This window comes from Hemiscyllium ocellatum, chromosome 11 (genome assembly GCF_020745735.1).
Source record: "Hemiscyllium ocellatum isolate sHemOce1 chromosome 11, sHemOce1.pat.X.cur, whole genome shotgun sequence".
NCBI lineage: Eukaryota > Metazoa > Chordata > Chondrichthyes > Orectolobiformes > Hemiscylliidae > Hemiscyllium > Hemiscyllium ocellatum.
Window position 1 is genome coordinate 50,346,952 of NC_083411.1, and position 14,113 is coordinate 50,361,064.

General features: G+C 43.1%; 1 pseudogene; it reads left to right on the forward strand.

Moving 5' to 3' along the window:
• Positions 1-13,910, forward strand: part of LOC132819978 (sodium- and chloride-dependent neutral and basic amino acid transporter B(0+)-like) — a 56,307-nt pseudogene extending 42,397 nt beyond the window's left edge.
• Positions 13,911-14,113: the final 203 nt, after the last annotated feature.

The following is a 14,113-nucleotide window of genomic DNA, read 5'->3' on the forward strand; positions in this document are numbered from 1 at the left end:
AAGGCTGAGTGGATAGAAAAGTAGAGATGTTAAGCTTCAGTTATACAGTGCACTGATGGTTCCATAATGTGAGAGTCTGTATACAGTATTGCTTGTATTATGGAAAGAAGGACGCAAATATATTCAAAGCAATTCATAACAGCGGTAACCTTATTAAATTATGTGGAGGTGCCAGTGTTGGACTAGGATGTGCAAAGTTGAAAATCACATATCACCAGGTTATAGTCCAACACGTTCTTTTGAAAGCACTAGCTTTCAAAAGTTTGCTTTGAATTCTATGTCATACGATCCTATACTCCATAACCACCTGATGAAGGAGCGGCGGTCAGAAAGCTAGTGCTTCCAAATAAACCTGTTGGATCATAACCTGGTGTGTGATTTTAACCTTAATAAATGGTGGAGTAAGCCCCAAGGACAGGATGGCCTACTCCTGAGCCATGTTCCCTTATTCAGATATTTGTGTTGAATGGGAATGTAGTTCAGATACTGAGTGGGGAGAGTTGGTAATTTCACAAATCCCATTAATGCAATGTTCCCAGGCAGTTAAAACTGGAGGCAAAGAGTTAAGATGTACATGAGGGGTCATGATGTCTAAATCTAGGATGTATTTAGATTAGATTAGATTACTTACAATGTGGAAACAGGCCCTTCGGCCAACAAGTCCACACCAACCCTCCGAAGAGCAACCCACCCAGACCCATTCCCCTACACCTAACACTACAGACAATTTAGCATGGCCAACTCACCTAACCTGCACATTTTTGGAGTGTGGGAGGAAACCAGAACACCCGGAGAGTGCTCACGCAGACACAGGGAGAATGTGCAAACTCCACACAGACAGTTGCCTGAGGCGGGAATTGAACCTGGGTCTCTGGTGCTGTGAGGCAGTAGTGCTAACTACTGAGCCACCATGCCGCCCATAGGGTCATAAAGTCAGAGATGTACAGCACAGAAACAGATCCTTCATCCATGGTATCAGATATCCTAAATTAATGTAGTCTTATTTGCCAGCATTGGGCCCATATCACTCTAGACTATTCCTATTTATATATCCATCCAAAAGCCTTTTAAATGTTGTAATTATACCAGCCTCCAAAACTTCCATACACACACCACCTTCTGCATGAAACTGCGCTCCAAGGTCTCTTTGTTTAACAACGCTCCCCAGGACCTTAACATTAAGTGTATAAATTCTGCCCTAACTTACTTTTCGAAAATGCAGCACCTCACATTTATCTAAATTAAACCCCATCTGTCACTCCTCAGCCCATTGGCCCAGCTGATCAAGGTCCAATTGGACTCTGAGGTAACCTCTTCACTTATTTGATCACGTGAGATCACATTTGGAACACTGCAGGTAAATTCTGATCTCCCCATTTCAAAAATGACTTTCAGGTGAGAATGGAGAAGAGGGAACAGCAACATCATTGAATCCCACACACAAATGAATGAGGGAATATTGAGCATCGAGTTAGAATTGTGTTGGAACAGTTCTGAAGATGAGTTGTACCAGACTGGAATCAATATGTTAGTTTCTTTCTCCACAGATACTGCCAGACCTGCTGATTTTTTCCAGGAATTTCTGTGTTTGTTTCAGATTTCCAGCATCTGTAGTATTTTGCTTTAGTTGTGATGTGGAAGTGACAATGTTGGACTGGAGTGGATAATTTCAGAAGTCATACAATGTCAGGCTATAATCCAACAGGTTTATTTGAAATCAGAAGTTTTCAGAGCACTGCTCCTTCATCATCTGATGAAGAAGCTTGTGATTTCAAATAAATCTGTTGGAATATAACCTGACATTGTGACTTCTGAATTTGCTTTAGTTAGAATTGTGCTTTTATTATAAGCACTTACATGTATACATTTTTCAAATCTCATCAAAGTCTGAATTTGAAAGTAAGAGTACGCTCATTTTCCTGTGTTACATTTTTGAATTTTCCATTTAATTTTAGGCTGGGATTTACTGGCTAAATTTAATGGATCATTACGTTACGGACTGGATTCTCGTTATAACAGCTCTCCTGCAACTCATCGGTCTCAGCTGGATCTATGGTCAGTCAATCATAAAAGAGACCGAAACAAATAAACATATTAAATTTAAAGTACTTTGTGAAAATTAAGGTTTCTTTAATAAAATCAGACCAAATGAATCAGATGCTGGCAGACGTGTATCAGAATTCACTTGCTCTTCCTGACAATGAAACCTAATTGGTTCCAGAAACCAGCATGAAACACACAACATCATGTTTTGCATCCTTCACTCAGGATCCACTTGTTTTTGGTGGATTTCAGCCAATTTTACTACAGTCATTGTCTTGTTAATTGCTGATACTTGTATTATTGCACAAATCCAAGATCACATAGGGAGTTTATCTTTCTGCTGTTAGATTGCTTCACAAATATGTGATGTACAAAGGTTCCTGACTGACCTTCAGTAGCAGTGATAATATTAGCAGCCAGCTTGCAGTTACTGTGTGTTTGTTGTATGTAGTGAGGCAGCACAGAGCCCAGACTGTGTAAGTATGAGTTTTATAGCAATATAAGTACTTAAGACAATGAGACCATAAGACAGAGGAGTTGAAGTAGGCCATTCACCCCACTGATTTTGCGCCACCATTCAATGAGGTCATGGCTGATTTGACTATCCTTCACTCCACTTTCCTACCATTTCCCCACAATGTTTGATTCCTTTCCTGATTTACAATCTATCTTACATGAATAGACTTATATACCTAGCCTCAACAGCACTCTGTGGGAAAAAGAATGCCACTGCACTCTAAGAGCAAAAAGTCTTCCTCATCTCTGTCTTAAACATGTAACCTCTTGGTTCTCAGGAGATGCCTTCTGGTCCCAGACTCTAGCATAAGTGAAAACAGCCTCTATTCCTATATCTGATCAAGCACAATCGTTAACAATCATATACTTTTCAAAATAGATCGCCTCTTATTCCACGAAATTCAAAAGAGCTCAAGCCCAAACTACTCGAACACTCCTGAAAAGAAAATCTCTCCATATCCGAAATTAATCTCATGAACCTTCTTTGGACTGCCTCCAAAAGCCAATATATTTTTTTTGAGGGGGAGATGATGACCTGATGATATAATCGCTGGATTGTTAACCCAGGTACTGCCTTAGGGATCCAGGCTCAAATCCCATCATGGCAAATGGTGCAATTTGAATCATAAAATCTCTGCAATGTGGAAGCGGGCCATTTAGCCCAACGAGTGCACACCAACTCTTTGATGAGCATCCTACCCAGACCCAGACCCCTACCCTATCCCCGTAATCATGCATTTCCCATGCCTAACCAACCTAGCCTGCACATCCGTGGACATTATAGAGGAAATTAGCACGGCCAGTCCAACCAAGCTGCATAACTTTGGACTGTGGGAGGAAACTGGAGCACCTGGAGGAAACCCATACAGACATGGGGAGAATGTGCAAAATCCACACAGACAGCCACCTGAGGCTGGATTTGAACCCAGGTCCGTGGTGCTGTGAGGCAACATTGCTCACCACTGAATCACTGTGCTGCCCGTTTTATTGAATTCAATAAAAATCTAGAATTAAGAGTCCAATTATGACCTTGAATCAATGTCAATGATTGAAAAAACCCCTCTGGTTTGCTAATGTCCTTCAGGGAAAGAAACTGCTATCCTTACCTGGTCTGGACAACATGTGACTCTGGACACATAGCAGTATGGTTGACTCTTAACTGCTCTCTGGGATGGACGATAAATTCTACTGAGCCAGTGGCATCCTCATCCCATGGAGGAATAGAAACTGTTCCGAATATTCCAGCCATGGTCTCACTAGTGCCTTGAACATTTATAACAAAGCTTACCTATTTTTGTATTCTGTTTGCTTTGAAATAAAGGCCAACTATCCATTTTCCTTCCCTCATACCCATAAAATTTAAAGGCCAGGCTTTTCAGATTTATGCACAAGGAACCCCAAATCCTTCTGTGCTGCAGCTTTCTGCAGTCTTTTCAGTCAAATAATATTCAACTCCTCTATTCCTCCCGCCAAAGTGTATTACTCACATTTTTCCACTTTATATTCTACCTGGCTAGTTTTTGTTCTTTCACATAACCTGTTGTATCTCTCAATAGAATCTTTGTGTCATCCTCACCAAATGCCCTCCCACCTATTTTTGTGATCTGGAAACTTGGTGATTGTATATTTACTTTCTTCATTCCAGTCATAATCGAGGCCCTAGCTCTAATCTCTGTCATACAGTTACAGGTTGCCATCCTGAAAATGTCCCCACTTTGGGTGGCACAGTGGCCCAGTGGTTAGCACTGCTACCTCACAATAATTCTGTGTTGTTTTGTATCTTGAGGACCACAATAGCACAGAATTACTGAGCTGAAACCAATAGCTGAGTTCTGTAGCCATGAAGATGGCCTCAACCACGATCTTGGTTACAAGTTGTACTACATGTGACCCCATTACACTGTTCTGTACCTGTAAGATCTTCCTTACTGTCCAGTTTTGACACCATCACCTTGATAACTTATTATGATCTCTCTACCTTATTTAATGTGTAGAGTTTTGGATTAGTACTTGTTACTTTGGTTAGACCCTCGGCGTGTGACTCTTATACCTACCATGTTATTCCAGTCATCTGGTTTGTCTCCAGAACTACCTTATTTTTAATATTTTGTAATTATCTCTCTTCCTTAATGAATCAGATTATAGATCATCCCTTCACCTGCTATTCAGCTGTTGACACTTTATTCACACCATCTGACACTCTTGATCACCTGCAGAGACCTATTATTCAGTCTGTCAACACTCCACTCACACCACTTGTATGATATTTTGATCTCTCTGATTATAAACTCTGTGTCTGTGTGCTTCTCTTTACTTCACCTGACGAAGGGGCAGTGCTCCAAAGCATTTGATTTCAAATAAACTTTTTGGACTATAATGTGGTGCCATGTGACTTCTGACCTTGTCCACCCAGGCCAACACTGGCAGCTCCATATGTTGTGGTTACAACTTCATTAAAAGCCCGTTAAGTATCCATACAAACACTGTCAGTCTAGAACAACCCTACAGTGTTACTTATATTGATTCCAGACATAGCAGGCAGGCAGGGGGAAGGAGTGTCCTGCCTGATGAGTAGGGATCTAAAGGTTCTACTGCATAGTGTGGTATTGAAGTGGGATTTCTTCTTACCCCTGGATTGGTAAGATCAGGGCATGACATGACAACCTGGTCCGAGGTTGCCACCTGGATCAGTGCAATCTCAGCCATCTGGAGGAATACCCAGCAGTGAAAGAAAGAAGTCAATGATCTTCTCCACTTTGCTAGTAAGTGCTACCATGTTTGTTATCTCACCCTCACCGTAACTCTCTTGCTATACCCACCTTCCACTGAGTCTCATGCCCTACCAATCTCACTACAGCTTGCAATCTGTCCCCCTCCGCTCACTCACACCTACCCCAATCCCAGACACCATTAATCCTGCAGTCCCTCTGCACTGCTTGTTCACTCAGGATACCTCCCAGCTGCACCTACAGTAACAATTGGGACACGTCCTTTCATCTCCATTAATACCTGCCTCTGTCTCATTTCAGGAAGTAAGCAGCCCACAGTAGAGCAGAAAGACTCAAGCCAGGTGGTGGGCTGACCTTCATTCAGTTCCTAACCCCTTACGCGGAGTAAACACTAATGTTGACCACCCTGAGCAGCTGGTTGCCCATGTCTAAGCACATGGAATTGGTATCAGAGACTGCCCATGACTTAGTGTGCCAGCACCCCATTACACCCTCCTTGATTTGACAGAGTCCTGTTGACAACCACAACAAGATTCCTTCCTTTGTGTCTGCACTAAATGGCAAGGAGCGACTGGAATAATATCCCTGGCTGAGGTAGCAAACACACAAAGGCAAAAGGCAAGGCAAGGGAGAGGTGTTGTGAGCATCCAGGCCAGCTCAGAATGAGTGAGAATTGGGACAGCAAGTGACCAGCCTGGAGATGCAGCCTGGGTTCATGCTCTTGGGTGTGCTGGCCGAGGCATTACAATGATAGTCACTGGGGCAGACTGTGGTGCAGTACTGAAGTGTAGAAATTTTCTGAGATGGTCCAGCAAGATATCAGAGAATGGCACATATCAGATCCAATACCATGAATGTAAAGTGTATGTGGCTGGCATCCTTGGAGTATTCTCTGAGACCTCAGTGCCTAATATTTAGGTCATCTGGAGCAGGTAACAAGCTGAATTCACGAGATCCTCACTCTAATCTCCAGGTCAAGTTTTCTCAATGTTGAGCTTGTTAGGTGAGTTTAAGATAGGAAGCTGAATATTAGTTAGGCGTGTTGTACCATTAGCTTGCTGCTTAATAGGGAATAATCCCATTAATTAGGAACTCATCACTGCTGAGTGACAGATTCAGCTCATTGCTTACTGAAAGAATCAAAAAAAATGGTCTTCCCGACATCAGAATTGCTACAGTTCTCATCCAATTCTCGAATAAACCTTGCCAAGCTCACATCATCCAGATCCCGACAAGATACTGCTGTCGATCTTCTATCAGCTCACCAATTCACTATCCATGGTCATACTGTACACCCAGCACAATGGGCTCTCAGGTTATTAAGGAGCCTCATGTGTGGTACTATCTCAAATGTTTGAGCTGATCCAATATAACTGGATTTCTTTAGGAATCCAGCAGCAACCACATGCTACAGCTGCAACATATCACCTAAGTGGTCATCTCTATTGCATTTAACTCAATGGTGTATTTTATAAGTTTTAATTAATTACACTTATACCCCTGTTCTTTACATTGGAAACACCCAACTCTTTACCCTTCATTGGTTTCTATCAGTATTAATCGTATTCCTAACAAGTGATTTGTAATAAGGTTAGAGAAAATTAGCCTATTTTTGCTGTTGTTCACATGTTTCTATATTTAGGGTTTGTTATGAACTCTTCACTTTCATATTTTACAAGTCCTTAGCAGAAATAGACCCATTCAGCCCCTCAAGCCTGCTCCACCATCAATACGGTCATGATTGATCTGTTTGTGTTTCAAATTCTAAGTTACCTTCATCGCCCAAGAAGAACTCATTCCAGGAAAAGCTTATGTTTCCAATTTGTGCTGGGATGGACAGACCCTTGTTACTAAAATGAGAGAGAAAGATCAATCAGTTGGTGACAAGAATCAATTTCCTTATCCTGTTTGAAATCTGGAGCAATCCCTTCTCTGGGTTAACCTGTTCATCAGTGCCACCCTGTACAAGATGTACTTCAACAGTAAACAAGCTGCCCTAAAGACAGGACAGAGTGAGTGATGGTGTCTCTCTTCTTCCTTGTTGTTCACAGGGACAAACAGATTCATCAAGGACATTGAGATGATGATTGGGGAAAGGACTTGGCTCTTCTGGCTGTGGTGGAGAATGTGTTGGATTCTGATCTCTCCGTGTTTGCTGGTGGTAAGAAGCTGTTACACATTATTTTGATTTAAACTGAAAATACCCAATCTCTCATTCTGCTTCTGATTCAGTTTTGTATCTTATCCACATTCAGGCAGTCTTAATCTGGTCCTTGACAACATTTGCCCCACTAAGATATGGATCTGTTGAATACCCTGTCTGGTCAGGAGCACTGGGCTGGTGTATGACCATCTTCTGTATTATGTGGATCCCCATCATGGCTGTGGTGAGAGTAGTCCAAGCTGAGGGCCCCACCTTGTGGCAGGTGAGGGACGCTTTGAAATCTTTTAAAGATTAAGGAACACAGAACATAAAATTAGGTTTTCGATCATGATAGATGCAATGCAAAGCACATTGTTTCAAAATCAAAATGTCTTTTTGTTGTCCTTTCACTTATGCTCAGTTCAGTCCACCGTGATACCATCTTGGTTCAGGCACTAAAGCTGGAGTGGACTGGAAGTAGTATCTGTGAATGTTTGAATATACAACTAAAAGAAAGTGGATCGGTCAGCTCAGTTGGTTGGATGGGTGAGTTGGTGATGCTGAGTGATGCCAATCCCTGTACCAGCTGAGGTTACTGTGATGAACTCTCCTTCTGGAACTCTCCCCTTGATCCTCAGGTTAAACCACCATCAATCACCTCGCTCTCTGTTGAGAGAGCAGCCCTGTGATCTGATAGGACTATGGTTATTTCAATGTTACAAAAAAACATAATTTATCACATTTATGCAATTAAAACAAAGATAGGTTTTAAAATAATAAAAGAATTGCACTATTGGAACACATCACAAATATGAACATATCAGGGTGTTGCAGTACCTTGGAAAATGGAGGTCACCTTAATTTAACAAATATAAACAAAAGGTCCACTAAACTCTATATTTTGTATTTCAGTCATGGATCACAGATTGTTAGGTTGATTTCATTAAATTCTCAATCAATTCATACACTATTTATGCACCTTACAAAGTTGGAGTTTGGACTGTTTCAAAACGATCTCTCAGTTTCAGAATGGTGTCTTCTGCGTTGCAGATCTTTACGTTTGTCTGGTTGTAATAACAAGTAGTGGCATTAGGTGGTGGGACTCAGTAGTTTTCAAATAAAGTCCAAGTGGAACATTTCCTGGTTTCAGTACAGGTTTGTCAAGATCAATCTCACATTTTGTTTCTTCATGCTTTCAATGAGAGAAAAGGCAGGGAGACAGTGAGTTTTGAGGAAGGAATTCCAAAGTCCCGTAATTCAGCAACTGAGGGGCCATCTACTAATGGTCAAACTATTTAAACAGCAAGGGTTCAAAATGCTTGATTTAGACAACCACACATGTCACAGAGATTTCCAGGAAAGGGTGAGCCAAGACCATGGAAAGATTTGGAAACAAGCAGGAGAATGTTAAACTTGAGCACTTACTGAAGCAGGAGCCAATATGAATTAGTGAGAAAGGAATGATCGATGATCAGGGCTTGATGTAATTAAGAGCACAGATTTGAATTATTAAGTTCACAGAGGGTCGGATTTGGGAGGTCAGCTGAGTTGTTACTTGAATAGGAGAAAGTGAGGACTGCAGATGCTGGAGGTCAGAGTCAAGAGTGTGGTGCTGGAAAAGCATAGCTGGTCAGGCAGCATCCAAGGAACAGAGAATTAATGTTTCAGGCTAAAGCCGTGAGGAAGGGCTTTAGCCAAAAATGTCGATTCTCCTGCTCCTTGGATGCTGCCTGACCTGCTGTGCTTTTCCAACATCAAACTCTTGATTTGCTATTTGAATAGCCAAGTGCCAATGGCATGACTGCATGGGTGTGGATTTTTGCAACAGAGGATTTCTGTAAGTACAGAGGAATCGAATCAGATGATGCAGGCAAAAATATATGGTTTTAGTGGTGTTATGAAAATGTTGTCAGAAGCTCATTTCAGCATCAAAAACAGATCAAAACAAATCGTCACAAGTAGGGTGATAAAGAAAGTTTATGGCGTACTTGCCGTTATTGCTCAGGGAACTGAGTACAAGAATCAGGAGGTCATGTTACAGCTTTATAAGACTTTGCTTAGGCTGCATGACGACTATTGCGTTTAATTCTAGTCGCCACATTACAAGAAGGATGTGGAGGCTTTGGAGAGGGTGTAGAAGAGGTTTACCAGGATGAGGCTTGGATTAGAGGGTATGAGCTCTAAGAAGAGGCTAGAAAAACTCAGGTTGTTTTCTCTGGAGCAGCTGATAGAAGCCTACAAAATTATGAGATGGATAGATAGGGTTGACAGTCAAAATCTTTTTCCCCCCCCACAGTTCAAAAATACTAAGAGAAGCATTTAAGGTGAGAGGGCAAAAGTTCAAAGGAGATGTGAGGGGCAAGTTTTTTTACACAAAGAGTGGCAGGAGTCTGGAACAGGCTGCCGGGGTGGGGGTGGAGGCAGATATGATAAAGGCATTTAGGAACTTTTAATTAAAGACATGAATATGCAAGGAATGAAGGGATGTGAACCAATGGCAGGCAGAAGAAAATAGTTTAATTTTGCATCACGTTCGGTACAATATTGTGGACTGAAGGATTAGTGTCTGTACCGTACTGTTCGATATAAGACCAAAGTTATGGTTTGTCTGTCTCAACTACACAAAGTTCACAGAATCTGAGTTGTTATGGTGCAGAAAGAAGCCATTCAGCCCATCATGCCTGTACCAGCCCTCTGAATGTGCAGAAGGCCTTAGTATTATTCCCCCGGCTTTTTCCCATAACCCTGGACATTATTCCCATTTCAGTGATTATTCAGCGCTGTCTCTAGTACACCGAATGATTCTGCAATAAAAGATCAAAACAATGGCACTTTTAAAAGGAGGATGACAGACAAAGGCAGTGACCACAGGGTCAGAGAAAGACTGACCCTGCTGTCTGACACAGCAGTGAATCTGCACTATCACTGCTTTTGCTGTTTGAGTTCATGTATCTCTGGACATTAGAGTGCATTTAGGAAAATTTAACAAACAGTGAAATTCACAGCTGACCTTAGAGGAACCTGTGTGGGTGAGCTCACAGCACAGGAACAGACATGTGCATAGTTTGTACTTGTAATCTTGCTGTAAATTTACAGTAGTGAATAGATTGGGTTCTTTCTTAATTATATCTTTTATTGAGATCGGTCTCTTGATTAAATTTTAAAAATATAAACCATAGGTACTAAGTTAGCATGGAGCAGTGTTTTTTTTTAAGAGCAAAAAGATGGTGCTATTTTCTGGGTCTGTAGATTGTGAAGGAGCAACGATGACCTTTAGTTGAGTGAGGTGCTCTTCCTATCAGATGTGGGAGTTTAGGGAGCATTTCCATGTTACTGATGGTTACTTCTGCAGGAAGTGTCTTTGATTGTGAATCCTATCAGATCGCATGGTTAGAGGCAATAAGGAATTTACAAGAGCTAGGGAATATGACGGGTGGCAGTTATAGGAAGCGAGAAAAGCCGCAGAAACATTCAGGTAGATGGGTTAACTCCAGGAAAATTAGGATGGGTAGGCAGGTAGTACAGGAGTCTTCTGTGGCTGTCCCCATCTCACACAAGTATGCTGTTTTGGAAAATGTAGGGGGTGATGGACTTTCCGGGGAATGTAGCACGAACAGCCAAATTTCTGGTCCGGAGGCTGGTTCTCAATGTAATGAGGGGTACGTCAGGTTCCAAGAGATCAATTGTGAGAGGGGACTTTCTAGTCAGAGGCATAGACAGACACTTCTGGGGCCAACAGTGAAAAATCAGAATGGTGTGTTGCCAGGATCAAGGATATGTTGGAGAGAGTGCCGAATGTTCTCAAGGGGGAGAGGGACCAGCAGGAGGTCATTGTACACTTTGGAACTAATGATATAGGAAGGGAAAAGGATGAGATTCTAAAGGGACAATATAGACGCTTAGGCAGGAATTCAAGAGGAGGTTCTCTAGGGTAGCAATATGTGGAATAACCCTGGTACTACAAGCTAATGAGGGTATGAATAGAAGGAAAGAGCAGATGAATGTGTGGCTGAGGAGATAGTGCAGGGGAGAAGGGTTTACATTAATGGATCAATGAAATCTCTTCTGGGGTAGAAGTGACCTCCACAAGAAGGATGGATTGCACCTGAATTGGAAGGGGATGAATATACTGGCAGGGAAAATTGCTTGAGCTGCTCAGGAGGATTTAAACTAGTAAGGTGGGGGGGGGGGGGGAATAGTGGGACCCAGGGAAATAGTGAAGAAAAAGATCAATTTGAGATTGGTTGGGAAAGGTAACTAGTTAAAGCAGGCAAGAACAAAGCAGAAACCAACTACAGGTTGGACTGATAAATTAAACTGTAATTATTTCAATTCAAGAGAGCTAACAGGTGTTAGGCCGGAACCTCGGGGTTCCAGTCTTTGCGAGTTCTTTGGAAGGAGAGACCGCACCAGCTTCTTTAGTTTGGAGCAGAGCACCGTTTATTTTACAGAATCAAAACTGGCAAACTGTACAATGAATTCTACAGCATGCAATTCATTGGAGAAGGCGTTCTAACCCTTCTGCTCAAATTCGCCCCAGTTATACCCCTCGCTGGCCAGTGTTCCCGGTCAGATGTCCACGTCTGGCCTTCCTGTTGGCTACTCGTTCCCGGGCAAAGCGTTCCGCTCTCTGGTTGGATGGTTTGAGCTGTCTGTCTGTTTGCCTCGGAGCGGGCAGTCCCGTAGACATTGTGGGGCCACTGGTCCCGCTTATTTAATTAGTGGTTTACCAGAAACAATAGTTCATTACGATTTAAGTGAGTAGTTTCGATGGTTCAATTGACACCTCAAATAATCCAATTAACAATGTCTACCAGTTACAAATTCCAGAGGTGCAATTAACAGGCTGTCTATCAGCTAGCCTCTGATCAGATTAGGAGGCCAGCAGTTTCCAGTTCAGTGATCATGATAGTTTAACCATTTCAGGCCCGGTATTAGAAGCACTTGTTACAGTTATAGTTTTTACCCTCCCTAGATCTAGTGTGCCCACCCCACTTGTACAACTACCCCAACACTCCCTCCCTTGGCCTCTATTGAGGCCACACCACCCCATGCCGTAAGAAACGCAACACCACAAGGCGACCGGGGTCTGGTGTGCCGGCAGACGCCCCCACAGACGTCCCTTTGTTGTATCCGAGCACGTTGTCTTTACCAGAATCACCGGTTCTAGGGAGACAGTCATGTTGGGATGAAGGGTGCCCTACGCAACACGCCGCAACACAATTTACAAATAGATAATTAAAACTACATGCAAATCTAAGTTAATAGGTAATACAACTCCGGCAGGCTTCTGCGGAAATGACAAAAGCACAGAATTAATCAAGCATGGCAAAAAACATGGCAAAAAGACAAACAGAGCACTGTACGCGAGTACATAACAGTCGCAAAAGATTTGGAGTGGAGGAATTAAAATAAGTAAGGTGTCCGCAGAACGCAAGTCTGTAGTCCAAAGAACACCCAAGTGTAAACATGTTCTGTAAATTGTGAAGCGGAATAGGATTAGCACACTACCAGCAGCTAGGTACCTGCTAGCGAGCGGAAACCCAGTGAGAAACTGTACTGTGCCCCGGTGTTCCCGCAGATCAGAATGCTCCACAGGCCAGCAGCTCAGTCCAGACGTCCGACACGGAAGACAGAGGCCAGAGATCTTATTAAATCATGACGAACGTGGGCCACCAGTTCCGATGTCAATGCGCGACTGTGCCTGTCTTAGGTTGTCCCTCGCCCGAGGGATCGTACCCGTCATTGGCTAACCAGTCGTACTGCATTGAATTGTAGATACCGACATCCGTTTCACCGCCGTCAAGAACGGACACAGGCAGTGGCAACCGGCTCAATAGTGTGTTCTGTGGCCCTCGAGACCAGCTGAAGCCAACCGGGAGTACTGGAGATTATGTAAAAATCGCTTGTGTGAACAGCAGTGTTTCGAGTCCCGGGCCCACAGTACATCTCAACCTCCCACTGTATGAAAGGATCAATTCACATATCCCCAGGTCAATGGGCAAAATAAGTAGGGACTCCTTGGACAACCAGACCACATTCATTGTTTATAAAGGAGAAAAGTTAGTACTGAGTAGCATCAAGAGCAGAACCGTAGCTCACCACCGTGGGCGACGCGATCGGATGAACTCGAAAGAAAGCCATTGAGACCGCTGGCATGCACCGGAGAGATAGTATTTAGTACGCCTGCACCCGTAGCCCATTCAGAGGTGGTAGTGCATCATTGGAGAGAATAACCGCCAGATCCCCACTCGCCTGGCTTCCCATCGGGAGGCGTGAGTCACTTAATGCAACCGGCCGCACGGAAAACCGGCTCCACGGTTCATGAATGGAAGTCACCTTACAGCATGTACTCCATATGTCCCTCCCCGTTTGTAGGAGATCACACGCAGGCTGTCGTGTACTCAGAGTTGGTGGCGGCGCAGGCATCTATTGAGGAGTGCAGAGCCCAGCGTATGGGGGGTTCGGTTGAAAAGTAATGATACCACATTACATTTAAACCAGGGAGATGGGGCTGCAGAAATGTGGTGAAAAGAGTCCTGCCATCCCCAGGGTGGCATTTAGTGAAATCAGCCAGAAAACATCCTACTAGTATGGGAAAGAAAAGCATTGTATTTAACAACCGCCATTAGCACATTCCTGTGAAGGCGGAGCCATTGGGTGAGCTGATCTCGAAAAGCTC